We start from the raw sequence: 27696 nt of genomic DNA on the forward strand, positions 1-27696 counted from the left end.
CCATTAATATTCATGCAAAATATAAATAACAGGTGTCTTCCACTTTTTAAGGCGCAATTTACACCTTGCCCTTCAATGTATAGAGAGAGGGGTGCCCTTTTTATTTTATTTTTTGACTGAAAAGGGGAAACGTCTTTCTGTATACACTCTGGGGGAGTATTTCTCACCCTGATGCACCCAGGTATTTAGCAGAAGTATTATTTAATCGGAGTTAGGGAGTCAGGCAAAATAATACCCCATCTTCAGCACTATTTAAGAAAAAATAAAAGCTTCCTTCCCATGGGAATGTACTCCCTCGACTGTATTTTTCAAAGGGCGAATCAAGCGACCGGGATCAGTGGCCGCGGGCGGCAGCCCGGCTGCCCCTCACTCCTGGGCCAGCGCGCGCCCAAGGCCGCCCTTCTCTGTCCGCGCGCGCGCGCTCCCGCCGCTCTGCGCCCGCGTCCGTCCTCCTCGGGTTTGGCACATCTTTTCCCCGGCATCTGATTAAGTTAACAATGTGCTGCTATTTGCATGCAGATTTGCCGGGCTTTCTCTCCAGCTGCTCCCGAGACTTGGGCTAGCTCAGCCTGCGACAGCACAGCGCGCCCTAAATGCAAGCTTTGTCAGGCCCAGGTGTACGCGCATTGAGGGCGCCTTCCTTCCCAGCGATTTTTCTTTCGGCGGCATTTAGGAGGCTCTATTATGGTATAGCCACATCTGGAGGAAAATTCTCCAATTAATTATATACTTTTACCACGAGGAAGGCAAATTCTGAAAGATACCCACATTTTTGTGGCGGTTCTTATCTCTTTGACAGCTTGCGTATTATTTTATTTTGTTTTGTTTTTCCAGGCATTTCAATATTTAAAGAGCCATTAACCAAGAGGGAGGCGGTGAATTTCTAGGAAAAGAGGAACAACCAACCAAAAAGCTTAGTGTCTGCCCTGCCCAGCCTCTCCCAGGCCAGCCTGCGCAAAGGTGCCAGCGGAGGGCCGGGCCTGGAGCTCAGGATGGGGCTGGGCAGGTGGAAGAGAGCTCTGTTCTGCTGGAAATTTTTTTAAAAAGCAAAAAAAAAGAAGCAAGTGCTATTAACCCCTGACCTCAGTGGCTCCCAGACGGACCCACTCACAGCACCGAACGCCGGATGATTGGATTCCTCCCGGGTCCCCACGCAGAACCCAGCTGGATAGCACAGTGTCCCGGATGCAGCACCTGCGCTGTGCGGGGGAGGGGTAATTTCCCATCAGGTTTGAGGCAGATTAAAAGCAAAATCCAGAGCTAAGGACTCGTTCTCGTTTTTTCAGAAAGAGACAGCAAGCTCTGCCCAAAGAGTCTGCAAGTTATGTTAGAGCCAGGCGGGGTTTGGATTGTTTTTTTCTTTTTTAAAAACCCTTTTTGGCACCATCAGGCCAGTCAGGAGGGGACAAAACCACGTGGTGACGGAAGGAGCATTTTCCCGATGGCATTGCCCTCTGAATCCAAGGGACCTGCAAAGCGCCAGCAAATGTCATTTTTGATTCCAACAGTTATTCTGCAGAGGGGTCTGCACTGCGTGGGCAAGAGTCCACAAGGGAGTGTGCGTGTGTGCGTGTGCGGGAGCCCCGTGCTGGCCACGCGTGCACACTCGGGGACAGCTGACGACTTTGAGAACGAACACGACCGAAGTGGGGCCACCCCCTTTTCATGCCAGACGCTGTCGGGTAAGAATCCAAGCAGGTTGCGGCCATGGAGCCGGCTCCTGGGACAGCGACGCGGAGGCCGCCGTCTCCTGCCCGCCACGCTGGCATCAGAAAGAACCGGGTCAGGCAGTGCCAGGGCGGCGGGACCTCACACAGCGGGCCTCCCTGAGCCCTGCCCCCGCCGCGGGCTGCCTCTGCTCACCGGCGCCAGCCCCTCTTCCCACAAAGAGCCCCTCTGGGCTCACCGTCCCCGGCCAGAGGCGCTGGCACCAACGGAGGTCGGACGGGCCCAGCCTGTGGGCTCCTCTTTGGACCGCAGCCTCCGTTTGTCCTGCTCCAAAATGGGAAACACAACAACCCCTGCCCAGGTGGGCACCTGTGCATGAAGACAGACCCTAAATAAGGGTCAAGTCCACTTCCATTTTTTTCCCTTATGAATCAGCTGCCCCTCCCTCTCTGCAGGGTAACAGGCAGCCGTTTCTGGGTCCATGACACGCTGGAATCTATGCATTTTTTAAAATAGTTTTAGGCGAATGATACAGAGAAAGAATCAATTTCTTCATGTGACCCTTCGGGGCCACTTGCCTTTCCCACACCCTTGTGGCTGGTGCCCCGCCCCCCCCAGACACCCTCCCCCGAAAGCCGAGCTGAGGAGCAGACGCACGGGGACAGGGTTACATCGCTGGAGAGCATGTGGCACCGAGGGAGGAAAAATAAGCAGGGACAAATGGCACTTTGCTGTCACAGGCACTGTTTTTGTGGCGATGGCTCGACTCTTGCCCCCAATGCATATGCCAATGGCAGGGCTCACTCCGGGGACCCACCCTAAAGAATGTGTGTTCACAGCTGTACCGTACACCCATACAGATGACATGTTTGCAGCGCGGCGGCCACCACAGAATGCTAATTAGCATACGGGAGTGGCGAGAGCCGCGGCAAGCGCCTCATTGTTCCATTATTTCACGAGGCCCAGCTGCCTCTGTTTATGTCCCTGTCCTTGGTGCCACAGGTTTTTCCTCCAAAAACGCCGTCCCCACGCGACGTTAATATTTAAAAAACAAAGAGGTGGCAGATTGTCGCCTCTGTGCCGGTCTCGAACTGCAGGACTGCGCAGCGGCTTGGGCTCGGTGTTTAGAAATAATTTAACAGCCACACTCAGGCGCTGCCTGCGTCCGCGCATAATGGCCGCACGCTCGACCCAAGCACATGCGTAACCAGCCTGACATCACTTAAGAGATTTAGATTGGTCAGTTAATGGAAGTCTTTACCAGAATCAATACCCTAACAGCTTCTTGAAATGAACGTGATTTTTTACACGGAGTGCCGCAAACAATAACTACAGAAATAGACCACCTTTCTCCCCGGCACAAAGAAGCCAAGATGCAAAATTAAGAAGCAATTACCTTTTTTTTTTTTTGCAAACTAATATTACAGTCCATTATTAAAAACAAACACTCAAAAACATGTACTTATCATTAAATAATGGGAGAGCATTACCGCCCCCCCCATCCCCGGATTAATCATTTTTTTACCCTTTTTAATAGCTGTTTCACCTACTGGCTACATTATCAGATTGCTATTAAGGACTGATATTGATGACGGAGGCAGTGATGATTAAATGAAAAGCCATATTTAAAGCTTAGTTTTGGTAAAAAATAATATATATATATTTTTTTCCATAATCCTCATTCAAGAAAATGCCGTCTGCCGGCTAAATTAGTTCTTCTTCTTCTCTTGCCTGGATTGTGCACAGAAGTGACATTCTATGAGGTACAGGTTTTCTCAAACAGGGTTCCGCCAGCCAGCCCCCTGTACTTCGGTGATTTGCGGTCATGTTCAGAGAAAAATGTTGGCTGAAGCCCAAAATGTTTATGGCGTGTTGCTCCCCCAGAGAACAAAACACCCGGGGTTTTATTTCAGGTTTCCCAAAATGCGCCTTCCTCGGCACCACACACGCCAGTTGGGGACAGAGGTCACGCCCCCCACACGGACGCCACTCAGGCAGAGCCATCGATGCAGAGAGAAAGGGTCTCCCCCCCAAAGTACAGCTCTTCACTCATCAAAGCCACGCGAGGGAGTGAACCAGCCAGAGTGGCTTTTTAACGAGCTGGACAGGTAACCTCAGATAAATGGAAACCGCTTCACGTGTCTGTCTTCCCCAAGGCAGTGATGAGGGCATGGGGGGCGTCCTGCGTCCCCACACGCACATCCACGGGAGACGGCCACAGGCGTGTCGCCACCGCCACGCAGCGCCTCCTCGGCTGTGGCCGTCCCCCCACTGTGGACACAACACAGATTTTTTTAAACATTGGGTCCAGGAGCTAGCTAAGGTACCCCCCTTCCCTGTGCTCAGCCCCAGCAGCTCACACACCAGTGATGATAGACTTGCCCCAAGAGCGCCTCAGCCTATCACTGGCTTTTCCCCTTTGCCTAAACGTGGAGCAACTCTAGCCTGATGGCAGCCGCCAAGGGCGCCCCCGGGCGGGCTTCCTCCTAAACTGTGGCTGGAGGAGTCCAGAAGGGGCCCATGTGAAGCATGTCCAATTACATACACGCATGTCTTCACAGGGGAACCTGCTTACGTACGGCACCGAGAGAAAATAACACCCTAACTCCCTGCCGTGTGACCGGTGAGAAAACTTTCCCTCTCTCTTCACAGGCTTTATTTACAGGAGCAAAGCCACAGCTAGGCAGAGCCGCGCCCTGGGACGGGGACGGGGACAGCGACGTGCAGGGCTGGGCCCTTGCAGACCGGCTGGACTCCATGCGACGCGGCCGAGGCTTGACCCTCTCTCTCCGTTCACACATTCGCGTCTAGTTTGCAGAAATGAAGGACAGGGCCCTGTGCAACCGTCTGAGCATCAAAAGGTGCCGGACTGGTAAACGGGAGATCCAACCCTTCAGCGGGCAGAAGTAGCGTCTTCACACGAAATACATGGCTGCACCATTTGGACGGGGTTTTAACAATCTCAGTCCCACTTAAGCTCTGAAAATTCCACTGAAAACCGATCAACTTAATAGCAGCAAGGCAGCGAGATGCTCCGGAGCCGTCACCGAGTGGACAGCGGCCGTCTGCACGGCCACCAGAGGCAGACAGCTGGGGTGGGCGGCACCGACCCCCCAGAGGGAGAGGATTCATTCGGTGACACTTCACGATAAGTTTGCAGAATTCACCTGACGCGGCAGTTCATGTAGGAATAGCAGAGGCCGACGTCAGGTGGACACAGCAAGCAAGTGAGGAATGGGTCCTCCTGGGGCCAGTGTCATGGAGGTGGTCTGAGTCCTCGAAGCCCTCCCTGCCCATGTGACCACCCTTCAGCAAGCAGGTGAGCCGCTCAGGGCCGGCGTCACCGGCCCCGCCTGCACCAGCTCCTCCCCAGCGGGACCCCGGAACCGCCCCGCGCTGGTCAGCCCCCGAGGCCTACCTGCCAAATCCCACCGGCACACACATTCAGTCCAGTTCGCGTGACAATTTAAGAACATGCTTACTTGCCAAAAATGGCTGAGCTCCATTTAAAAATCTGGACTTTTTTAAAAACCATTTTTATTAAATCTTTATGCTACTAAACTGGAATTTTTTATATAAACACTTTTTAAGTATTAAAATCACTAAAATGTGGGCACTACAAAAATGCAAAACCTCGAAAACATTTTCTCAGTGAGAGTAGCCGACTGCCAGGGGCCACCTATTGTCTGGTTCCATTAATATGAAGTGTCCAGGACAGACAAATCTTCAGACACCAGGTAGGTCAGTGACCACCTGTGGCCCGAGCGGCACCGGAAGTGACCACACAGAACCTTGTTTGGGTGGAAATTGTCCTAAGGCTGGACTCTGGTGATAGTGAAACAACGTGGCACGTTTACTCTGCATCACGGAATTGTGCGTGTAAGACGGGGAGAATTTATAGTAGATAAACGAAACTGTTAAAAAAATCCCAACTGTAGAAGGATAGTCGGGAAAATGCTGGGAAAGAATGATTATGAGGGGGGTCCGCTCCCGTCGGACATTAAAACCCATCGTACAACCGTGTGACCAGAAGAAGCCAGACTTGGGGCATAAACAGGCCAACAGATCAGAGGCGCAGAAGAGCTCAACCACAGACCAGAGTTCGAGCGGACGTCCGGTGTCCGGCAAAGGCAAAGACGGGCGTGCTAACGAGGGGCACCCGGGGTGCCCGTGCCACGTGGAGAAAGGAACGTCAGATCCCTGCTTTGCAGGACGCACGATGCAGCTTAAAATGCGTCAGAGATCTAAAGGCAACAACCAAGCCGTTCGGGGCGGACAGAACACGAGTAAATCCCTCCTCAGTCCCGGTCCAGGAGAAGTCTAATTACGCCTCAAAATCTACAGGTAGCAAAAGAAAAGACTGATAACTTGGACTACATAAAATAGGATGTTTTCACGTCAAAAAAGTAAAAATAGAAATAAACCACCATGACTGGAAAACAAGAAAATATTTGCAACATCTAGTCTTGGAGTTTCAAGAATCTTTAAACACTGAGGAACCAAGGACTGAAAGCCCCACAGGAAAATAGGATGGAGAGCATCATCAGTGAATTCACAAATTAGTTTAAAAAATAAAAATAAAAAATTTAAGAATAAAAATCCAGATTTCTGACTTCCCTTGAAAAATCCAAAGGTCTAGGGACACCAGGCCCACATTCCATGAGCCGCCAGCACGGCACACGCTCTCCAGGAGGTCCCACGGCCCTGGTCCAGGGCACTGGAGGGGGGGAGACCCCGCAGGGAGACGCCTCTGCAAAGGAAAGCCGAGGGTGGGGGCGGGCCTCAGGGTCCAGGCCCCGCCCACGAGGCTCCACCCGCACGTGGCTGCCAGTGCTGGTTCTGCCCCATACAAGTCCCTCTTCTTGGAGGGTCAGGAAGCACCTCCCTGCCGGGCCACCCCAAGAATCTATAAATCCTGGAGGCACAGAAGGAGGAGAAGGAGGAACGGAGGCTGTTCCCTTGAGTTGCTTCAAGTCTCAGCCAGGAGACCAGCATGAAGCTCAGATGACAGGGGACAAGAGGACGGGTGGAAGATGGGGGTCTTTAACCACCACCAGCCCTCACGGCCGTTAGTCTGGGGAGAGCAGGTGACCACGGAGCGACAGGAGGGAGCAGAGAGATGGAAGTGGTGGGTAAGACAAGTATAACTGGGGGCTCCGTGGGTTGTCACTCCCCGAGATTAGTGGTGCCAGAGGCCAAGTCAGAGCCACCGTCAGAGCCACGGTCAGAACCACAGTCAGCGCCACGGTCAGCCATGATCAGAGCCAAGGGAAGAGCCACAGTCAGGGCCACGGTCAGAGCCACTGTCAGAACCACGATCAGAGCCACGGTCAGAGCCACGGTCAGGGCCACGGTCAGGGCCACAGTCAGAGCCACGGTCAGAGCCACGGTCAGAGCCCTGGGCAGTCAGAGTCACGGTCACGTCCCAGACTCTCACCCTCCCCGAGGAGCCAGGCAGCCTCCTGGGCACTTCTTGCAGCTCCGCCCCAGACCCCCGGAATCACAGATGCAGGAAAGGTGCTTAGCCACCCAAGAGACAGAGCTGCAGGGCCCACTCCAGCCCCCCCCCCCACGGGTCCTGAGCTTTGCCACGTAGGGTGTGGGGGTCTGAACTGCAAAGGTGCCCCCCGGGGGAAGGTACGCCCCAGCCAGTCCGTCCACCTTGATGACCGTCTTTCAGACCATCCATAACTGACCTCTGCACTCAGACGATATTTAATTAGCATTAAACTCTTTTATTTCATGTAAGTTAGAGCCTCGCCTGAGATACTTCATTTGGAAAGTAACCTGGCACTCAAGATTAAAATGAAATATTAGCATGTCAGCGGAGCCTCATCACGGTGTGCTCCCCACCCCTGCCGGGGATGCGCAGCCCCGCCGCCAGCCCCTCCCCCACCCCCACCCCCGCAAGAGGGATCTGACCTCCGGGTCTGCAGGGGCACAGGCTCCGAAGGCTAACGTGAGAAGGACCCAGGCAGCGAGGCCGGGAAAATCGTATCCTCGTCCATGCTGGGGTCACATTTTCCTTCTTCTATCCAGACTTTCCCTGCAGTTGAAACCATCAGCCAGGCCCCACCGCAGGCCCCGACCTGGGCAGTGCCCCCACCCAGGGCTGCCCCTCACTCACAGAGCCCCCCACCAGGTCACTGCCTCAGAGCATCTTCCCAGGTCTCGATTTCAGCCAAGCCCAGCATGCTTTGTCCGTCCCCACGTTAGCACCCCACCCGCGTGTCTGCCCACAGAGAGCTTCCTGGCCTCTTCCTTGGCTTGTTTTTTGTGGGCAGCCTCCCCCTCGCTCCCTCCCCTGCCCCTCCCCCGCCCCCTCCCCCGCCCCCTCCTCCTCCTCCAGTGCCAGCAGGTGCCTGAGGGCAGAGACTCCTCTGTTTTGATCTCGGCCAAATTCAGGAGGCCGAAATAGTCCTGTCTCATCAGGTAGGATGGAAGAAAGGAGAAAAGGAAGGAGAAAGAATGTGTAGTACATACATACGTACATGCATGCTAGATACATACAGAGATGCATGCATGCTAGGCACGCACATACACACACAGATGATAGAGAGCTACACCGACACATAGATACATAGGAGGAGGCAGGTCTGGAGGTGAGTGACAAAGGGAGCTATCGATCGATAGGGAGAAAGGCAGATCACGGACGGAGGGACAGACAGACAGACGGCGAGCTCAGGAGGGCAGGCGCCGCGGCTGACACGGAGGAGCACAGCACCCACTCCTGCGTCTCGGGGGACAGTGACCGCAGGGAGCACAGCCAGCAACCACTCAGAGCGCTGTCAGAGGCGGGCAGAGCGGCGCAGGACTGAGTGACGGCTCGGGGCCGGGGGGCGGGCGCTGGGGTCAGAGGAGCCGCTGCCGGGGGCGGGGGTGGGGTGAGGCGGGGGGCCTTCCCAGGGCCTGGCTCCCCGGTCAGCCCGAGCTCCGGCCTCAGACCCAGCTGCGCGGACCGCCCCCTCCCCAGCAGGCCTTGCCGGGGCCCCCAGAGGCCCATTTGGGGCCCTCACGCACACAGGTCGCTCTGCGCGGGCACCGAGAGGCTCCTTTAGGAAAACAAATGCGTGCGTCATCATCGTAACGTTTAGCGGAGAAACGTACGGGTGCGGCAGAAGTCGCCTATGGGTGTCAGTGCGCAAAGCACAGGGCGCTTCTTGCACGACTGCTGGCTCGTCCTTGTGTTTGTTCCCCTACGAACGGCGGGACCCGGCTTCTGCCCCCACTGCATCTAATGGCCATGCCGGGCCAGACGCTTCTTAGATCTGGTTACTTAAGACGAAACTAAATATAATCTTTAGTAAAAAGACGTGTGCCCTCTTAAAAAATATTAAGACTACAAGCAGGAATATGATAAAAAGTCACAGCAGAGGTGCGGGAATGACACACGTGGCCGGCTTAGCGCGAGGGGCTCCTTCCCAGCAAACCTGTGCCCCGCACCCCGGGGGGGCCTGCAGGGTCTCCTCCAGGGGCCTTCTGGCCCCGTGGGACCTGGGACCCGGCTCGACTGCCAGAGGCACCTGCGGGCTCCACAGCCCTCGCTTGGACCAGCGGGAGTGGCGGGGACGGGGCTGCACCCACCAGGTACCCCCTCACAGGCAGCCCAGCTTCACCGCGGCTGCAGGGGGCACCAGGGCAGCTCCAAAGGACAGACCCACGGGCTGGTCCTGCCTCTGCCAGGGCGGCCATGGGGCTCCAACAGGTCCTCCCTTCTGAAAGGCGAGAAGGAGAAGGAGCTGGGAGAGAGGCGGGAAGACGGAAGGGATGGGAGGGGAGAGGAAAAGGAGGCAGAAACAGGGAAGACGAAGGAGGGGAGACGGGGAGGCGGGGACAGAGAGGCAGAGACCCAAGACCAAAGCTGGCCCAAGCCCTTATCAGGAAGAAAAATTTTTAATGCACGAACTCTATTTATACCCTGAATAAACAAGATAATTGAGTGTCCGTTTCCTAAGTTGTGCCTGGATCTCAAGATCACCCGTGGCCACGAATGTTTGGGTTTCCCATGAGCATGCTGGAAAGCCACGGCCCTGACCCCTGACCAGGAAGCTGGCCGGGCCAACACTCTCGCGCTGTGATTGAGGCGCGGAGCAGGGCCAAGCAAATGAACGTTTTGCTCTTGGAATTGTAGTGTAAGCAGAAGAGCGGATGAATCTGCTAACTTCCCATCGTCCCGGCCTGCTCTGGGGGCTGGCACGCACCCCTCGTGGGAGCGAAGCGCGTCTTCTGTGTCCGTATGAAAGGAAAAATGTGCACAACCCTGAGGAACACAAGCGTGGGTTGTTTTTTTTTTAAAGAGCAATCTCTTTTTTTATTTTTTAAAGGCCAACTTGTGTACGCTTTGTGGCCCTGGACTGAGTGTGGGCGAGCTGCCCGTGACTGAGCACCGTGGATGGCTGCAGCGTGTGGGCACCCCGGACAAGCCCTTCACTGCTTCACGCCCCTGCTCCTGGGGTCCCTCTGAGCCCCAAGCGAGAGAAGGCTGACGGCCAGGGCGGGCTTCCGCCCGTCCCCACATCTTCTGCCCAGGCAGCGTCAGGTACGGCAGACGGCCCTCCGGACGCCGCTCCTTGTCTGGGCCCTGATCCGTCCCAGAACCCGGACGTGGCACACGTCTCTCACCCTTGGGTACCCGCCGCACCTCCGCCCCCACCTGCTCACGTCCTGAGCTCCAGCAACACACAGCTCCATCCTGCCCCCTGTCTTCCCAGTGTCCCCTCCTGCCTGGACCGGCCACCTGGGCAACCTCACCACGCACACCTGCACACACAGCTGGGAAACCCCTGCCTTCTGCACGCAGCTCTCTCTTGCCTTCTCCTCCTGTGCGTTTATGAAAACCTCCTGCACCCGCGGGTTCGGCCCCCACCGGGGCCAGCTCACCAGGAAGCTCTCCCCCAGCTGCAAAACGGCTCCGGTATTTGCTGTCTCGCAGTGACCGTACAGAGCCGAGCACAGGGCACACGTCTGACAGCCACCAGCTCCTCTGTCACCGGTCAGTGCGGCCCTCACAGCGCTCTGTTCACAGGCCCCCCCTCAGCACCGCGGGCGCCCTCAGGGCTCAGACCGCAGGTGGCACTGGTCTCGTTCCCTCTGGGACAGGCCCCCTGCCTCTCCCTCCCTCTGCGTGGCCGCCCTCACGGTGCAGGATGGTAGCAGACAGTCCCCACGGCACAGCCTGGCAGGCCGGTGTCCCTGCGCTCCCAGGGTCAGGCCTGAGGCCCCGGGCAGCAGGATTGGGGGGGATGGGACAGGCAACACAGCGGCTTCCCCCACTCACCAGTGGAGGGGTGGACCCGTGGGGCACAAAACCCAGACCCCAGTCTTCAGTTCATTCCAGTCCCACCCTCGCTCTGATGCTGTGAGAGCCAGTAATCACCCTGCCATCCACACTGGGGGCAGGAAAAGCATAAATCGGCCTTGCTGGAGGTTAAACCTTGATGCAGAACCTTCTTTAAAATGCCATCTTGACCGCCCTGCTAGAGGCACGATGGCACGATGGCCCCGGGCCTGCGTCTGCGTTCTCCCTCCCACGGGGCCCGGCCTCACTGCATGGGGCCCTGGCGAGGGCCGCCCGGCAGTCAGAATCGGCCGTGCTGCTGAGCAAGGGCTGGCCATTCTTCTCTCACCCACGCACACACGCATGTGCGTGCACAAGGTTACGTGTGTGCACGCACTGGCCCACATGTGTGCTGCGCACGTGTTTACATGCATGTGCAATGCATGCATGGACCTGCGTGTGGGTGGGTGCACGTGTGTGCACACACGCATGCCAGGGAAGGCCTGGACTCCCACCAACGCTGAGGACATGGAAGGAGAGCGGGCCGCTTTGCCGTCCCTGCCGGCCCATCGCCCTGCCCGTGAAGACCACCTGGGCCAGGGACAGAGAAAAGCCCTGCTGCGCACACAACCCTGACTTCCTGTTGCACCCACTTCATCTGTGTGCACGACCCCCATGTCTCTCTCCGGTAGCAGACCTCGCGTAAGGACCGGGATCCCCAGGTCTGCCTCAGAGCTGCCCAGCCACGCGCCCTTCCCGGAGGAGGGAGGCAGCAGTGGAGGGAGGCCCAGGAGCCCAGGAAAGGAAACTGTCTCCTCCTCAGTTTACCCACAGTGCCCAGAGCCCCTGGGGAGAAAGCCATCCTAGGAAGGACAGCCCCGGGGAAAGGAGAAGGAGCGTGTCATCGTGGGTGTGGCTGGTACAGGGCGGAACCACACAGGACACGCCGTCCCCGGGCCCGGCCAGGGCAGCGGGTCCCCAGGGAGGCAGTGAGCCCGTGGGCCCAAGTGCGGCCCCCGCCCAGCCAGCCCTGGCAGCTGCCTCCACCAGGAACTCAGGGTTCTTGCCTCCTCTGCTCACTGGGCACCCACCCGCCTGGTCCGTGGCCGGGCACCCCTCGGCCCCAGGCACAGCTGCCGGGCCCCAAACACCAGCGGCCCTGGGGGGCTTCGGACAACGGGGCCTGGGAGAGACGCTCACCGGGGGCCTAGGCCGGGGCAACGGTTGGTGTTTTAGCCACGACCCCACCAGACCCTTCGTGCCACGCTTCTGCAGCCGCCATGACGCCCTGCGAGGGACAGACAGACCGACGGCCGGGGCGGCGCGCACAGGGACGCACCGTGGGTTGGCGGGCCTCTGCTTGTCTTCTGTGCTGTCTCTTTGCAAAGCTGACCTCACGCAGGCCTTGCAGCCCTCGACCTCTGAAGGGCCCAGAGGGACACAGGAGCCTTTGTCCTGTGGCAAACAAAGGCCAAGTCATGGGGCAGAGTGGCCCTGAGGTGACGCGGACGCCCACCCGCCCTCGAGGACGCAGCCCAGCAGGCCACCCGCTGGAGCAGACGCAGAGGGAAGGGCCGAGGAAACGGTGTCCGGCCTCCCCTGCTGCCCCCCTCAGGGCGGCCCAGCCCAGCCCCCGACGGGTGGCCCTTCTCCGCGCCACGGGCTCGCACGGAGAGAAGCGGCCCCAAAAGGAAGCTCCAGTTCACGTCCTGACACCTTAGGACGCTGGTCACCTAGACTTCACCAGGCCTCTCCCCAGAGGAAAGCCCCAAAGGCCTGCCAGGTACAACCTGGTTGCAAAGCAGAAAACACCATCATTCGCTCCATAAGCTGGTCAAGTGCCATTGAAGGGGACAAGTGTGAAATGAAGCTTTGTTTCCTGAGAAGGAAGGAAGGAAGGAAGGAAAAAGGGAGGAAGGGAGAGGGAAAAGCCCGCAGCCTCCGCCCCCACCGCGAGCGCCCGGCCCCGAGCAGGCCGCTGAGGCTGCGGCTGGGTGGCAAGAAGGGTTAAATTTATGTTCCATTACAAGTCCCCTCTTTTTGGTTTCATCTTCTCCGTAAAACACATAACTTAAAATGAAATCAAATATTAAAAATGACAGCCTCTATAAGTGCTCTGAGGAACTTCAGGTCACGGAGGGAGGGACGAGCCGGCGAGTTGTCAGGCACTATCTGTCAGAGTGAATTAGAAACAATCAACACAGACTGGAAGGGAAGGCGATTGTATTAAGCGGCGGGGCCGGGAGCGGGCCGCCCAGATGTGGCCGTGCATATAAAGGACAGGAAGCAGCAGTTTAATTCAGGAAGCCCCGGCGAACAGGGCAGCGGCGAGGAGAAAAGTCCTTTGTCGCTAATAAGCTGGAAGTTACTTTGATAACAGCAGGGTGAGACTGGAGAATAAAACACGTCTCTTCCTCACCACACACCATTAATATCACAGACGTGCGGTCGGGAGGGACGCCGGCCACCCCGCGCCAGGAACGCCAGCCCAGGGGCCCCTCCGGCCAGGGCCAGGCTCTGCCTGACCACATCGGGCCCGCGGTCACCCTCCAGAAAGGTCACAGGACCGAGGAGAGCCGCAGGAGCATTTCACGACGTCCCGTTTGGGGGCTGGTGGGGAAGGCGAGAGCCGGAGCACGGCCCCGACGAAATGAAGGCCGCGGATGCAGCCGCGAGAAACCATTTTCTATGCAGACGAGGCCCGGCTTCCTACGGAATTACTTATGCAGGCGTTCCGCAATTATCCCGTGATACTTTCAGGCAACAGTCTGACAGCGTTGTGCAAACAATAAAGGAATTACGGGAATAAAAACAAATAACGTTACACACACAGAAAGTCCACGCGGCACGTGGCCCGGAAAAAAGGGAGCCCGGCCTGGGCCACCAGGAGTGAGGCCGTGGGCTGGCCGGCCCGACCCCGCCCTGAGCACCTGACCGCAGCCCCCGTCTGCTGCCTGTCACAGGAGCAGAGGACAGGGCCGCCTGTGCAGGAAGGACCAGGAAGGGACAGGTGGTGGGTGGCCCGGCAGCCTTGCCATTTCCTGTCTCAGCCCAGGGGCCCTTTGGGCTCAGAGCAGGCCAGGCCGCCCCCCAACCAGCCTGGTGATTGGCACAAGGAGGGCTGGGTCTGTCACCGAGTCCTGGGGTCCAAGAGTCACCTGTCCATCACCACGTCCGCATATTAGACTTGGCCAGGTGCCTGTAGCTCAGGGGCTGGGGAGACACAGGGCGATGGGGTGCAGGGGCCTGCAAAGGGGCATCCTGCCCACCTTCCCCGCAGGTGACGTGGGACACCTGCCCGCCCGCCCACCCGCGAGGACCCTGGAGCAGACCCAGCGGGAAGCGGTGAACGGAACATGTGCCCGCAGTCGGGGGCTTCCCTCCTGTGCAGCCGGGACCTGCCCTGGCCTCCCTGCCGAAGGGAACGCGGGGCGCAGACTGAGGCCAGGACCGCACGTGCGCTCCCGCTGCACCGCGGCCCTTCCGGGGCAGCTCGGGTGCGTGGCCCCGGCGTGCGGCCCCTGCGTGCGGCCCTGTGCTCCGTGCCGAGTGCAGAGCTGCTCAGGGCACAGCCGCGGCTCCATCCAGTCCACAGCCACCCTTGCATTGGCAGAGAAGTCTTAACACTTAAGTTAGTTGCCAACATTAGAGGGGGCGGGGGAGAAAGAACCAGATTTTTTAAATTCTTTCCTTAAAAACTATGATCACTTGGAAACACTCTGCACCCCACCCCCCAGGTGGCTGCCGTGGGTAGGATCTGAGTGGCCCTTCCAGGGGCAAGCTCTCTCCACTGCCCAGCACACAGCCGACGTCACGCCTGACCATCTGGCCCCTGGAACAGGGCTTAGGGTCCACCTCGGGGAGGCGAGGCCTGCACGGGACACCCAGTGCGGGCCGGGCCAGAGCCTCCTGGGTGGCCTGTCCCCAGCAACAGTCTGGGGCCCAGTCCAAGGCCTCCCTGGGCTGAGCTGGCTTCAGCGCCAGTCATTCTGTCCAAGCCCTTCTGGGTCGTAGCCCTAAAGGGCCCCCATTGGGGTGAATACCCGAGGGGCAGGTGGCAAGAACTCACACCCGTGTCCTCCCTATGGCCTGGGTGCGGCTCAGCCTTGGGCTCTGCCATCCCTACGTTCCGGGGAACTGGAGAGCAACGTGGATTCGGCGCATATTGGGTTTGCTCAAACCAAGGTGCCAGCGATTGTAATGGTGACAAATAGCAGAGGGGACGGCCAGTCAATACGTCCGTGAGAGACAGCTGACGCACAGCGAGCCCAGGGCTGCCCCCGCGCGGTGGGACTGCGGGACAGACAAGACCCCAGCCCAGCCTCCGGGGCGGCCTGTTCTGTTCGGGGGAAACTAGGCTGGGCCCAAGGGTGGCCGGGTCCAGCTCTGGTTCTGCCAGTGTCCGGGCATGTGACCTTGGGCCAGCCCTTGACCTCTTTGGGCCTGTCTCGTCACCGAGCCAGTAAAGGTAGCTGTGATCACAAAGGGCTCCCCTGGGCTTCACAGGTCAGTGAGTGACCAGGGGTCTGTGAGCAGGGACCTCGGCTTGACAGCAGCCCCCAGGTGCCTGGCAGAGACGGGCCTGGATGGTGACAGCTGGGGGCCTTTGCTGCTAAGCACACCCGCACGCTGTTAGCCCAGAACAGCACTGATCGAGTGACCATGACTTGGTCTGGAGTTAACACCTCCCTGTAGCGAATGGGGGCACCTGCGCCCCGTTAGGATCCCCCGACCAACGGGAGCCCCAGACGCCTCCCACCTGCAGCTCTAGCATGGTGCTCGGGCAGCACATGCTGGGTCCAGAGGAGCGGCCGCGGGGCACTGGCCTGCGTCCCAGGGCAGCTGCCCACCTGTCCTGCACCCACGGGGCGGGCAATCCCTGGCTCCCTGCTTTAGACAAGCCACAGGACAGCCACAGGCTGCAGCACGCAACCCACCAGGAGCTGGTTCAAGCCACTTGCAGAATTCTCGCAGCACCCCCACACCTGGCAGGTGGGTTTCTCAAGAGCCGCCCTCGGGATAATAGCAACATAAACGTGAGAGAAAGCTCCACCCCACGGTCTGCCAGGCCACGTCGAACCCAGGTCTCTGGCTGCACCTGCCCCCCGAGCTCAGTGCTCCAGCCCCGCCGACCTGCAGTCTCTCCCCACCCCAGGCCCTTTGCACCTGCTGCTCCTGCCAGCCCTGCACTGGCTGCCTCCCCATGTCCTTCAGCCCTGTCCCTGCCAGTGTGCCTTCCGTGGGGGCCATCCCTGGCCACACACCATCCTCTCTACGACTGCCCCACAGTGGAAGCCCCCTGAGGGCAGGACCTTGTCTGTCCCAAGCTACTTGATACCCAGGGGACCAGGCTCCAAAATCAGGAAGAATCACCCCTGAACCATAGCCTGACCATCACCCAGCCATGTGACCCAAGGGGGCCATAGACCTCAGTCTCCGCCCCCCCCCCCCCAAAGAGAAACTGATGGCAGCTTCTGCCCGCTGGGCGCCTTCGGGGGACGCACCGCGGCACCTGCCCCCGCTGGAGCTCAGGCGCAGTGGGGGTCACAGCCTCAACGCCCCCCACCACCGACCCCGCTGCAGTCAGCGCCGCGGGGACTTCCCAGGGTCCTGCCGCTCGAGCCCCCCAGGTGACCGCCCATGTGACACAGAGCCCCCCACACAGGAGCAGGGCCTGTCCCTGTCTTATACGGAGGTCACACACCCCCTCCTCCTCGGTGCCCCCCACCCCGTGCCCTACAGGCATCGCTGCGCGGGACGGTGGGAGCCACGGAGGGCCCGGCACCTGGGGCCCAAGATCCCCCTCGACCCGGGGACGGGGCGAGCCGCCAGGTGGAGGAGGGAGGACCCCCATGGGCTCTGAGACCAGCTCCACCACCACCCCCGGAGTCCCCAGGCCCTAGGCCCAGCACGGGGTCCTTCCGAAGGACACGTGGAAGGCGGGCTGACAGCGTGCCTGGCGGTGTGCTCCTCCCCGGGGGCGCTGCAGTCCGCGCGGCGGCGGGATCGTCAGTCAGGTCCGACGTGGTGCGCGGGCGCACGGCGGTGGGCACCCGGGCTCCAGCGCGGTGCTTCGGGGGCGCGGCCTGGTCGACCCGAACCACACACGTGTAGCATCTTACATAGGACTTCACAACACCGAGGGTCCACATCAAAGCCTCGGGGGGGGCGTGGGGCAGAGGCAGGGGAGCGAGAGCCCGAGGCCCAGGAATGGCTCACCAGCTCATCACAGCCCCAGGGTCCCGGGGGCCAGGCAGGGCACGGGCCGGCAGGTCGGGGAGAGGCCAGGAAGGAGGCGCCCGTGTGCTGTCCCCGTCTCTAAGACCTGTCCCCTTTCTCGGTCCCTAGGGCACAGACCTTGCTCTGGGACATGACCTTCCAATCCCACTTACAGTTCCCAGGACCCCAAACCATGGCAAAATACGGGTTCTCCAAGCAGGAAGGTCCCCCGCCTTCCCGTGTCCAACCCCAAGGGCCCGCATCTTTGTTCCTGTCTTCTCTGAGGCCACTCACTCTGCACCACGCAGGCCCTGATGGCAGAGGGTCTGGTGAGGCCGGGGCCGCGCGCATTCTAGTCTCCCGCCCACAGGGCTCCGCCTCAGCCGCTCCTGCTCCCCGCCCTCGGTCTCCCCGCCCTTGTCCCCCTTTCCCATCCAATGTGGGTCAAGGGGACATGGGAGCTCCCTGGCCAGGCCTCCTCGCCCCACCGGCAGCCCGGGAGCAGACACGGAGCCGGGCCCTCCCCGACCATGAGCACCCCTGCAGTGGAGTCCCCGCCACCCATACAGCAGCTAAACGTGGTAAGACTCCGAGCTCCCCCATCTGTGTTTTGCCTCCCGAGAGGGAAAATAGTCTTCGCAGACATTCCCGTATCTGCCAGCAAACTCGCAACCTTACTGGCAATAGCGCGCTTGTTTTCCCAAGCAAACAGCTCCGGAACCAAAATGGCTCTGCCTGCAACGTGCGGGGAAGGGAGCCAGCCAACAGCGCGTGCAGGAAGCCACCGGCAGAGCCCGTGGGTGGCTGGGCCCCAGGGAGCCACACAGTCTGTGGCTGCCTCCCTCCTCTTCTTCACACGGGGCACCCACCGTGGGCCGGGCGGGAAGCGCCCCCACAGCGAGAGACCGACCCTTTCTAACCCGGACTGAAGGGGCGAAGCAGGGGACGCCGCCGCCCTCCCGCGACAGACGCTCTCTCCGCCCGGGTCTGCGAGGCTGCGGCACGGGGGCGCCCAGACCCAGGCTGTCCAGTGGATGGTTCTCCCTGCGCGTTTCCTCCTTTTTTCCTCACCCCCCGCCCCCGGGAACCCTGCACCTGGGCAACTGCTAATAAACCAAATGGGAGGATCCCTGCGGAAGCCTAATTGATAGGGTCCTTTATCGACTGGCCTTGATGTCTACCTGAGGCCCTCGGCAGCCAAGATTTAAACGCTTCATTTTATTTTTAACTTCCCCGCTCCACACTTCAGCAGTGCCAGGCAAAGAGGTGCGGACGGCTTCCCTATCAGGGAGAATCATGGTGCAGAATAATTTATGGCTTCAGCGTGGGCTTTCAGAAAAGCTATTTCTAATCTTCCCTTTGATTTGGTTGTATCAAAACTACTCAAAATGACACCGGCACTTTCTTGAAACCAGAATCTGTTAGAGGCACCTCGGGCCTGGGGACTGAAACCTCTCGTGGATCCCAGCAGAAAACTTGAGAAATGGGAAGGAGGGGGCGTTTTCCTGGGCTTCCTTTGTTCCCGCCCCACCACAGAGCACGGCCTCCCTCGGGGCAGAGGTCCTGCTGCCCCCGGCCAGGAGCTCCCAGGGGGGTCCGGCCTGGGAGGGGGGCTGTAGGGGAGGAAGCGCCGAGCTGCGTCAGGGCCGCGGTCCTGACGTCGGGGACTTACCTTAGCAGGCTAACTGCATGCTGTCTTCCAGACAGTCAGTCTGGCGAGCGGTGCCCCGGAAAGAAGGCAGCTGGGCCAGGCCCTGACAGACTGCCAGACGGGCGTCCCGGGGTCCCTGTCACAAAAGAAAATACAGAAAGAAACGATGTGAAGTGAAATCTCACAAACTCACGAAACCACAGCCCTACGCAGAGGTCAAGGAAATTCAACGGAAGAGGTGAAAGATGAAATCAAAGCCGGCGCGCGCGGATGAAAATCTATCCCCACGCAAGGCCATGGGTGACGTGCTGTTGACAAGAAGCTAAATACTGCCTAGCGCTGGGATCTTTCATTTTCATCAGATCAATAAAAGCTTATATTTATCAGGATTCCAAGCAGCTGCCACTTCTGACAACCTCCACTTTATTTTCTCCCTCCCTGCGCTGTACCGGGGCAAAAAGGAGAGGAGACGCGGCTTTTAATGCTATTTACACCTGAAGACACAATTCCATTAAGAGGTCCTGTTTTGTTAAAGAAGCGGGGACGGATCGGGTGGTACTGGCAGGAGCAGAGCGCCTCTTTGTTCTCCCCGCCGTGTGCTCTCCTGTGCCATCCGGACCCAGCACAGAGATGCCCTGACGCCAGGTCGGCGCGAGCACTTTCTTTTTGGGGGTTTGTTTTTTTGTTTTTTGATTTATTTTCAGTTCCAACTTACCATTTGCAAAGGGAGCGGAGGCTCTGTGCTGAGACAGTAACCACGCTAATCATCTGTGCAACAATATTTGCTATCAGGCATTCTAAATAGATTATCACCAGTCCATCTGTGTCATTATTGATTTATAAAGCCGTAAGCGGCTTTAGAATGGAAGCGTCCCCTCCGAAGGGTTTCTTGTATAAATCAGAGCCCTGCTCAAATATAGCAGCCATCACTCAGGACGCTGGGCTCCGCGCGGTGTCCCGAGAAGGAGAAAATGATGAATCGCGTGCACGCCCCCGATCCAAACTGATATGCAAATCTTGTTTTTTAAATATATTACTTGAGTAAAAAGAGGCGTCATTAACATATGAATGCCGCATGCAAATGATGGTGACAGCAGATGTTGGCGCATGTGATTGACCTATATGTGAATTGCATCAGAACCCGCCACTCTATTAATTCACGACCCAGCAGCGAGATATTGTCCAAAAAGTACATCCTCTGAAACCATAGACTGGGAGCGATGCTGACAGGGTCCCCAGGACGCGGAAACAAGGTCACTGTCACGAGGATTCTGCTGTCTTCTGCATTCCCCGTCTCCTGGATGACATCATCACGGGGCCGTGTAAATCGATCACTTAATAGCATTTAGAAAAATACTGCAGCGGGGGGAACAGGTTAGGGGGGAAAAAATGGCCCAGTTTTATTCTTTCTCTTGGCAGAAATGTCATACCTCTTAAACGGAGGGCTTGTGCTGCGTGCGCGGGGAAACACACAGATGCCATTTTATTCCCCGTCTTTATTTTCCCACTTCTTCTCCGAATGACATTAAATTGTATTAAATAGCCTTTCGTCCACCGGGCACCGACCACCCCGCATATGATAATGTATTAACGCCCCGCGTTCCAGCCACTGAGCTGAAACATTCTGAGACTTGGAGGATAAGTATGAAGCACCATTGTGTGTATAGCCTGCTAACAACTGTGACATATACTAATAGAAACATACCTAATAAATTACTGCTTTCAGGTCTAGCAAGCTGACATTTCTCTGCAAGGGACAATTTTATATTTGTGGCACAGAACAAAATTGCTTCATATGAAGCCACTGTGGATTAGCATAAAAATTAACACTTAAATTCCAGCTTATTTTCCACCCTCTCCTCCTGCCACAACAATCAATTCCTCTTATAAATCTGATTAGATTTTATGATGCTTATTATTCAGAGCATGTCTCAACACAGCATTCACAGGCTTGAAGACTATTTGTTTGAATAGAAAAAAAGCAGCAGATAAATCTATAGGTATTTTTTATTACCCCATTCCCCACCAGTTTCTTGCTCATATTGTAACATCAGTAATTGATTGCACACATTAATTAACATGTAAGGTAGAAATTCTGCATTATGCGTGATTTATTTTCCTATCTGGTGAGGAGGTTTGTCTGCTGCCCTTGTGTTTCTAGGACGCTGGGCTCAATCCTGGTCCAGACATAAATGCCAATGCTCATTCCCCCTGAAAGTTATTAATGTCAGATATGAAATGAGATTTTTGATTTCACCTGCTTACTAATCCACAAAAGCTGTTTGGAGTGATGCAGACTTAAACGCCGGAATTGGAAATGATATATGGCCGCATCTGATAACATGCAAATATGTTCATTAGATGTAATTTAGCAGGAGAGAATAGCAACTCTTACAACAAGTCCAGGTCAAAAACGGTTGTTAATTAAACAAGTCGTGAAAAATGGCATCAGGGGGACCCGTCCGGCAGACACCGGGCTGTCCAACGCCACGTGCCGGCCGCCGCCCCGTGCCTTCTGCGCGGCGGAGGGGAAGGACTCCCGGAGCACGTCGCGGCGTCTCAAGTGAGGCTGGACAAATATCCACCCCGCAGTAAGGACCGCCAGCTGGCCACGCATGCTTCGCTTTCCACGGGAACACACGCGACTTCTCCTTTTGGACATGACATTTCCCTTTCTGTCCTGGTGGCTACAAGTGATTTATATGGTGGACTCCTTCACAAATAAACCAGAAAGAAATTAATATTATCCCCGCCACACTGCTGGCTGCCCTGGGTGTTTATGGCTGTGTATTTTCAATCAAGTAAAGCAATAAGCCAAAGGGCGGTTGGGCGGGGAGGGCAGGGCCGGGTGGGCAGTGCACTGAGGGGCAGGCAGAGGGTGAGCGCACAGGGGACCCCACGCGCCTGCGTGTCTTCCTGTCCCTGTGGCCCTTCTCGAGTGTACACTTCGGTCACCTAAGGAACTGGTGCACAGGGAAACGGGCCACCTGAGCGCCGTTCCTTGTGGGCAGGCGGGTGCCCTGAGGGTTACCTACGGTGTAAAGGAGGGCAGGGTGAGTGACCAATGGCCACCAGGCCCCCTGCATGGAGGGGTCGAGGCCAGACAGCGGGGCCGAGAGGGGCCACACAGACGGTGAGTGTGAGCACCAGTGACTGTTTCACCCACGGGAAGGGTCCCGGCCTCGCAGCTGAAGGGCACAAGCATGCATCTGGAGTCGCGCATAGGAAGGACAGTTGCGCGTCGGGGCAAACCCCCATCTCAATAAACCGAAAGAGGCCCGTGGGTTAGCGCTTCGACCTCATCCATGACACAGCCCGGAGCTTGATGCAAAAGCCATTTCCAGTCCCCACACGACTCGCGAAGCAGGTTCCTCCTGAAATACCTCACGCGCGCGGGGTTTTCGCCTGACCTGCGGTCGGCACCCCCCTGCACCATGGGCCACGGCTGCTGTGCTTCCAGATGCCTGTCCGCGGGCAAGACCCGCCCACAGCTCCGCCCGCCGCTCCCCCAGGAGCCGTGGGGGGCGGTCCGACACGGAAAACGGGCGGACACTCCTCCGCGGGGGAGAGAAGGGAATGCCAGTCCCGAGTGACCCTCACGGCTTGTTATTCTCACCACGCCCGTCACGGCGCCTCCTGCCCGCATCATGGTGACAGACAGCCCCTCCTTCCCACCCTGCCACCCTGCAGCCCCAGTCCCTGCACTGGACGCGCACTGCTCCCCATGGGCGCGACCCGAGGAGGGCTCAGAGTCACAAGACTTACTGGGGGGGAGGGCCAAGGACCCCACGCACTCTCGAGCGATGGGGGAAACCTGGGGAGGGAGGCCTCATGACCCTGGTGCACCGTGATGCTGGGAGCACACGGTCCCAGCAGGGGGGCTCCCCCTGACCTGTCACAGGCTGGTAACAGTCGGTCCCTCGGCGACCCCGGCCCTATTGGTCCACCTTCACATATCTGCACCCCGCGACAACGCCCAGAGCTGGCCTGGGTCTCGGTCCCACTCTTCCCATTTCTCCGGAGGCTTTCGTTAATTCCCAAGTGTTTTGTGCATGACCAAATGAAAGAAATTAACAGATACATACATGAACACATAGATGCATAGCCGCATGGGTGAGCAAGGTCATATGTGAATGGATGGATGGAGGAATAGAGTGCTGGTTGAATGAGTTCGTAAGTAATAAATTCATGAACTCATACGTGAATGCAAAAATACTGTGCAAGTGAAAATGCCTTAGGAGTGAGCGGAAGAGTACCATCGGCGCCTCTTCAATGATCAAGGATGTACCTGATATACCTGCCCTACAGCGGCCCAGCCAGGGGTTGATGGAAGGCATAGAAGAAGAAATAATGAGTGAGGTCCTGATCGCTGTCAAATGCTGGGTCACCCAGCTCAGCTTCCTTCCCGCGTCTCAGGGGCCACGGCTCCTACAGGTCCCTGCGGGGTCGCCAGCAGGATTCTGCACAAACCCTCACAGACGCGGGAGCAGAGCAAGCACTCCCGCCTCCTGCCTGACCCTTCAGGGCTAGAGGACCCGGACACCTGGCTCTGGGCAGTCCTGTCCCTGCTGGACACTGACAGGCCTGTCCTGGGGGTGGAGGTCACAGCCACCAGGGGCCAGATCCTAGACCAGAGCCCGGGAGGCTCCGGCTCTGACACTGAGGGGTCACATTGTCACCGAGGGGTCTGTCGTTGCTTCTCTTTCACAATGGAGATCACGTAGCTGATGGTGCCTGGCTCAGGGGCCAGTGCCCAGTCCCCACTCGACCGTCAGCCACCACCGTCCAATACCTCTGAGCAGTTGTGTCCTGTGGGCTCCGGGTCCCCTGCCTGTGGAGAGCTTCCTCCCAGGTGGGCTCCCACATCTACCAGGTGGGCTTCCAGCTCTACCAGGTGGGCTTCCACATCTACCAGGTGGATTCCATGTCTATCAGGTGGGCTCCCACGTCTACAAGGTGTGTGGGTGGTCAGGCTGCCTGAAGCAAGGACTGGACATATGAACCCTCACGACTCCTTTCAAGTGTGCATTTTATTTCTTCTACCCAGCTCCACCACCCATCTGCCTAAATAAAGAGATTTTCTATTTACAATGGCCGTCCAGACTCAATCTTTGCGGGTCATTGCTCTTCTCTGGAACTTGGGCTCCCACCTCCAGAACCAAGAACATGGTCTAGACGCACGAATTTTCAGCGTTTTCTAGCAGCTCCTTCTCCAAGGATAAAAGTGCGGCTTCTGCAGCCAATGTGGCAGAGCGGCCCGAGGCCTCCCTTCTCTCGGATCCCAGGGAGTCTCCTCACAACCCCTGGGGCCCCACGGAAGCCAGTCTGAGGACTATCGGCCTGTGGCAGAGGGACACGTCCTAGATGCCGGTGGTCCACAGGGCGGTGTGCCAACCCCAGGACAGTCGCCGCCGCCTGGCCGGCCTGGTGCTCTCAGGTCACAGGGACTAACCAGTTGCTGCCCCACATGGACATCTGCCAGCCCACGAGCCACCTGCTCCTCTGCCCCAGCCCCGCCATCGACCCCCAGCCAGAGGCCGGTCCCTGCGAGGCAGGCAGACCCAGACCCCGGCAGGACCCCCGAGGGAGGCCACGGCTGCCCGTGAGGTGGGTTAGGGGCCTGCCTGAGACACAGTCAGGAGGAGGGAGAAGCGGGGCCTCCCCCACAAACAATCCGGTCGGGAGACCCTGTTTGAGCTCATCCCCCCAGGACGAAGACGAGGGCTCATCTGAAAGGTCTCCCTTTTCCGTCTGTCCCTCTTGAATGAGGCGTGGACGGCACCCTCACCCGACCACCATATCGGCTTCTGCCTGCGCCCTCAGCTAGTGATGATTTTTCCCGAAATGGACTCGCAGAGCTGTTTAAACCCATGCGGTTCAAAGAGAAATCTTATAAAATAAAGCCTTAAATAAAGAACATTATTTATTCTCCCATTCAAGCACATGAAACAGATACCTAACTATATCAAAGAGAAGAGGGCTCGGCCATGTTGGATCTGAAGCCATCTCAGCGCCAGAGCAGAGGGGACAGCGTGGTGTGGGGTGCTGGGTGCGCCGACGTTGGGGTGAGCGGCCTGGGTGGACCCCCCCCATGTCAGCCTGAGGACCGAGCACCAAACCACCTGTCAGAGCCCCAGTTTCCTCACCAGTAAAACGGGGAGGGCAGTGGTACCTACCTCCTAAGGTTGTCACAAGAATCAATTAAATTAAGTGAGCTCATTAATTAATGATTAATTAATTAAGTGAGCTCATTAATTAACGATTAATTACTTGGATGAGGTAACATGCCTGGCACATAGCTGCTGCTGCTGTTTCTACATGAAAAGGAAAGCCAGCAGGAGGAGCCACCTAGAGCCGCCACGGGACAGGGACTGACCTAGACAAGCAGCGACCCCGGGTCAAGGTCACGGGCTCAGCATCGGCCGCCTGGCCCTCCCCCAGCTCTGCCCCTTGCTCACTGTCTGACCTTAGGGGTTCCTTCCCTTCAGGCCTCAACTCCCCCAAATGGCCTCCTGGCCATGGGGAACTTGAACCCTTGGGGTCACCAAGCCCAGTCCCTGGAGAGGGACTCACGCAGCCCGCAGCTTCCAGATCATGGCGGCGCCGGCGCGGGGGGCGACTCGCGCGCCCACAACCCCACGACAGGAGGAGCAGCATTGGCACAAGGGACGGAATGAAGGTAGGGAGCCAGGTCCCAGCGCGGCATCTGGGACGGGCCATGACGGGTCCGAGTCCCGCAGACGGCGGCAGGCCTGGGCGCCCGACCTGCGCCCCTCTGGCCTGCGTTCATGACACCACCACACCCACACGGCGCCTTGAAAAGAACTGAAAGGGTCAGCTTGTTTGTCGCACCCAAAGGCGCCCAGCCTCCCGCCCGGCGCCTGCAGTGAGACACTCGCGAGCAGAGACGCGCTTCCCTGTCCTGGTGGCACGGCCGCTGCAGGCGCGGGCTGCCCTCCCCAGCTCCTGCACCCAGGGCCCCACCCTCAGGCGCTGCCCTGCGCCCCAGGTGCCGCAGGAAAGGCACCCCCCCCTCCAGCATCCGACGGAAGCACTGGCCCCCCGTGGCAGGAGCTCGCCTACACACTGGATTTTAGTCCCACCGCCCGGAGGCCCAGGACCCCCTGCGACCAGGCACCGGCCTCCCTGCGGGCCCCTGGCCCTGGGCGAAGGGGACTGAGAAGCTCAGTGGCACTGGTACCCAGAGCTGTGATGGGTATGATGGGGAGGTGCCCACACCCCAGGAATCCCTAGATGTGGCTTCTGGACAAACCCCCCACCCTCCTCCATGCGCATACGCACACACACACACACACATGTGTCTGGTGTCCGCAAACACGCGCTCTCTGAAATAGGGGATGGCGAGTCTCGGCGCACAGCGAGGGCGTGAAGCCACAATGTCTATAACGTGCTGGGTCCCGGGAGTCGCAAGCCCTTTTCCCAGAAACGTTCATGGGAAAGGCGGTCTCTCAGGAGTGGCATTTGTCTTGCTCCCAAAGAGCTGGGACAATGCCGCCCTGGGGGGTGGGGGACCGGGGCCATGGCTGCCCTCTCGTGAGCTGTCCAATCACAGCAGTCGGGGAAGCATGACCTACCCCAAACCCACGTCCGCTCTCCAGGTGGTGACTGCTCTACCATCTTTATTAAAACAAACAGCGTAAGATGACAACAAGACGCGGTTTTTCTCATTTCTTTCGATTGTTCTGCTTGGCAACTTTATTGCACATTAGTTCAGAATAAGCTGCCAATAAAGTTGGGTAAAATTAAACTTGAGCTGGAGTTTTCTCCTCAGTAATTTGTGTCGAGGTGTTTTTATTTTCCTAAGGATCTGAGATGCGGCGTGATCAGAGGCCCAGAGCCTCACTGTCCCCGTAGTTACCACTTAGCCCCCGACACAGTGAATTCCGGCCTCGGTTCTTCTCACTGAGCTTGGTCTCACTGCGGCTTCGCACTGGGTCCTCTGAGCAGCGTCTGTTCCTGCAGCGTGAAGCCTGAGTCCTCGCTACTGCATTTAGGCAGCGAGAGCGCCGGGATTTCTAAGGCAGCGGAACCTCAGAATTCTGCATAATCCACAACCCAAAGCCACCCTTTGTGGGAACGGATGATTTCAGGGAAGTATTTCGTGAATAGGCCAAAATGATTCAATTTAAGATAGTGAAAAATAAACATCTTGGAGTAAAAATAATATGCTCTAGTAATTTGATTACAGTGAAAATCAAACACTGTGTGTTGTAAGCAAACAATAGGAATTTTTACGCAACTACATATTTTTCGGGCTATCTAACGATGAGTTATACATCGAAAATGATAAATTTAATCCCATCGCCAGTAGATCAATGGCAGGCAGAAGAGATAAAACCAGACGGAATCGTCCTGTCTCTGCCTCGGAAGCAAACGGCAGGCAGGAGGGAAGTCTGAGCCTGAACTGGAGTCTGTCTCCGGGCGTCGGGAGGACGATCCGCCGTGCAGTTCAGTGTATACACGAAGGCCTCTGATCCAAATATGCTAATGATTTTTATTGGTCAAATCTTAAAAGTGAGGTTTATTTTTATGAGTATGCATTAATTAACCCCGCATGTACTATCTTTCGGGCTATCTTGCCAGGACTTTCATTTAAACATGTTTATTGTGAAATGTTTGCGTTCTGCACATTTGCGGCCCACACACAGATTATTCCATACTTGCCTTCAGAGCACTTAGAAGAGTTAAAAGGAGTTATTGTTTTTGATTAATGCCATTTTGGGGCAGTTAAAAAAAAAAAAGGAGCTCCAACTCCATGCCCTGCATAAATTCTTTGACGTTAAACAAAAGATGTCTGCGCAAAGCCAGGAGGGGACCCTGGGCGCGGTGGAGGCAGGCGGCTGACACCGAAGTGCAGAAA

The 27696-nt window shown here is 57.6% G+C and overlaps 1 protein-coding gene across 1 annotated transcript in view; it reads right to left on the reverse strand.

Moving 5' to 3' along the window:
• The window catches only part of ZNF536 (zinc finger protein 536), a 174299-nt gene that overhangs the window by 103961 nt on the left and 42642 nt on the right, over window positions 1-27696 (reverse strand). Inside the window, exon 2 of the mRNA XM_090259712.1 lies at window positions 18837-18951. The gene's annotated coding sequence lies outside the window, so the exon portion shown is untranslated. The remainder of the gene's footprint in view (window positions 1-18836; window positions 18952-27696) is intronic.

This window comes from Furipterus horrens, unplaced genomic scaffold (assembly GCF_987537825.1).
Source record: "Furipterus horrens unplaced genomic scaffold, mFurHor1.1.pri manual_scaffold_13, whole genome shotgun sequence".
Classification (NCBI taxonomy): Eukaryota; Metazoa; Chordata; class Mammalia; order Chiroptera; family Furipteridae; genus Furipterus; species Furipterus horrens.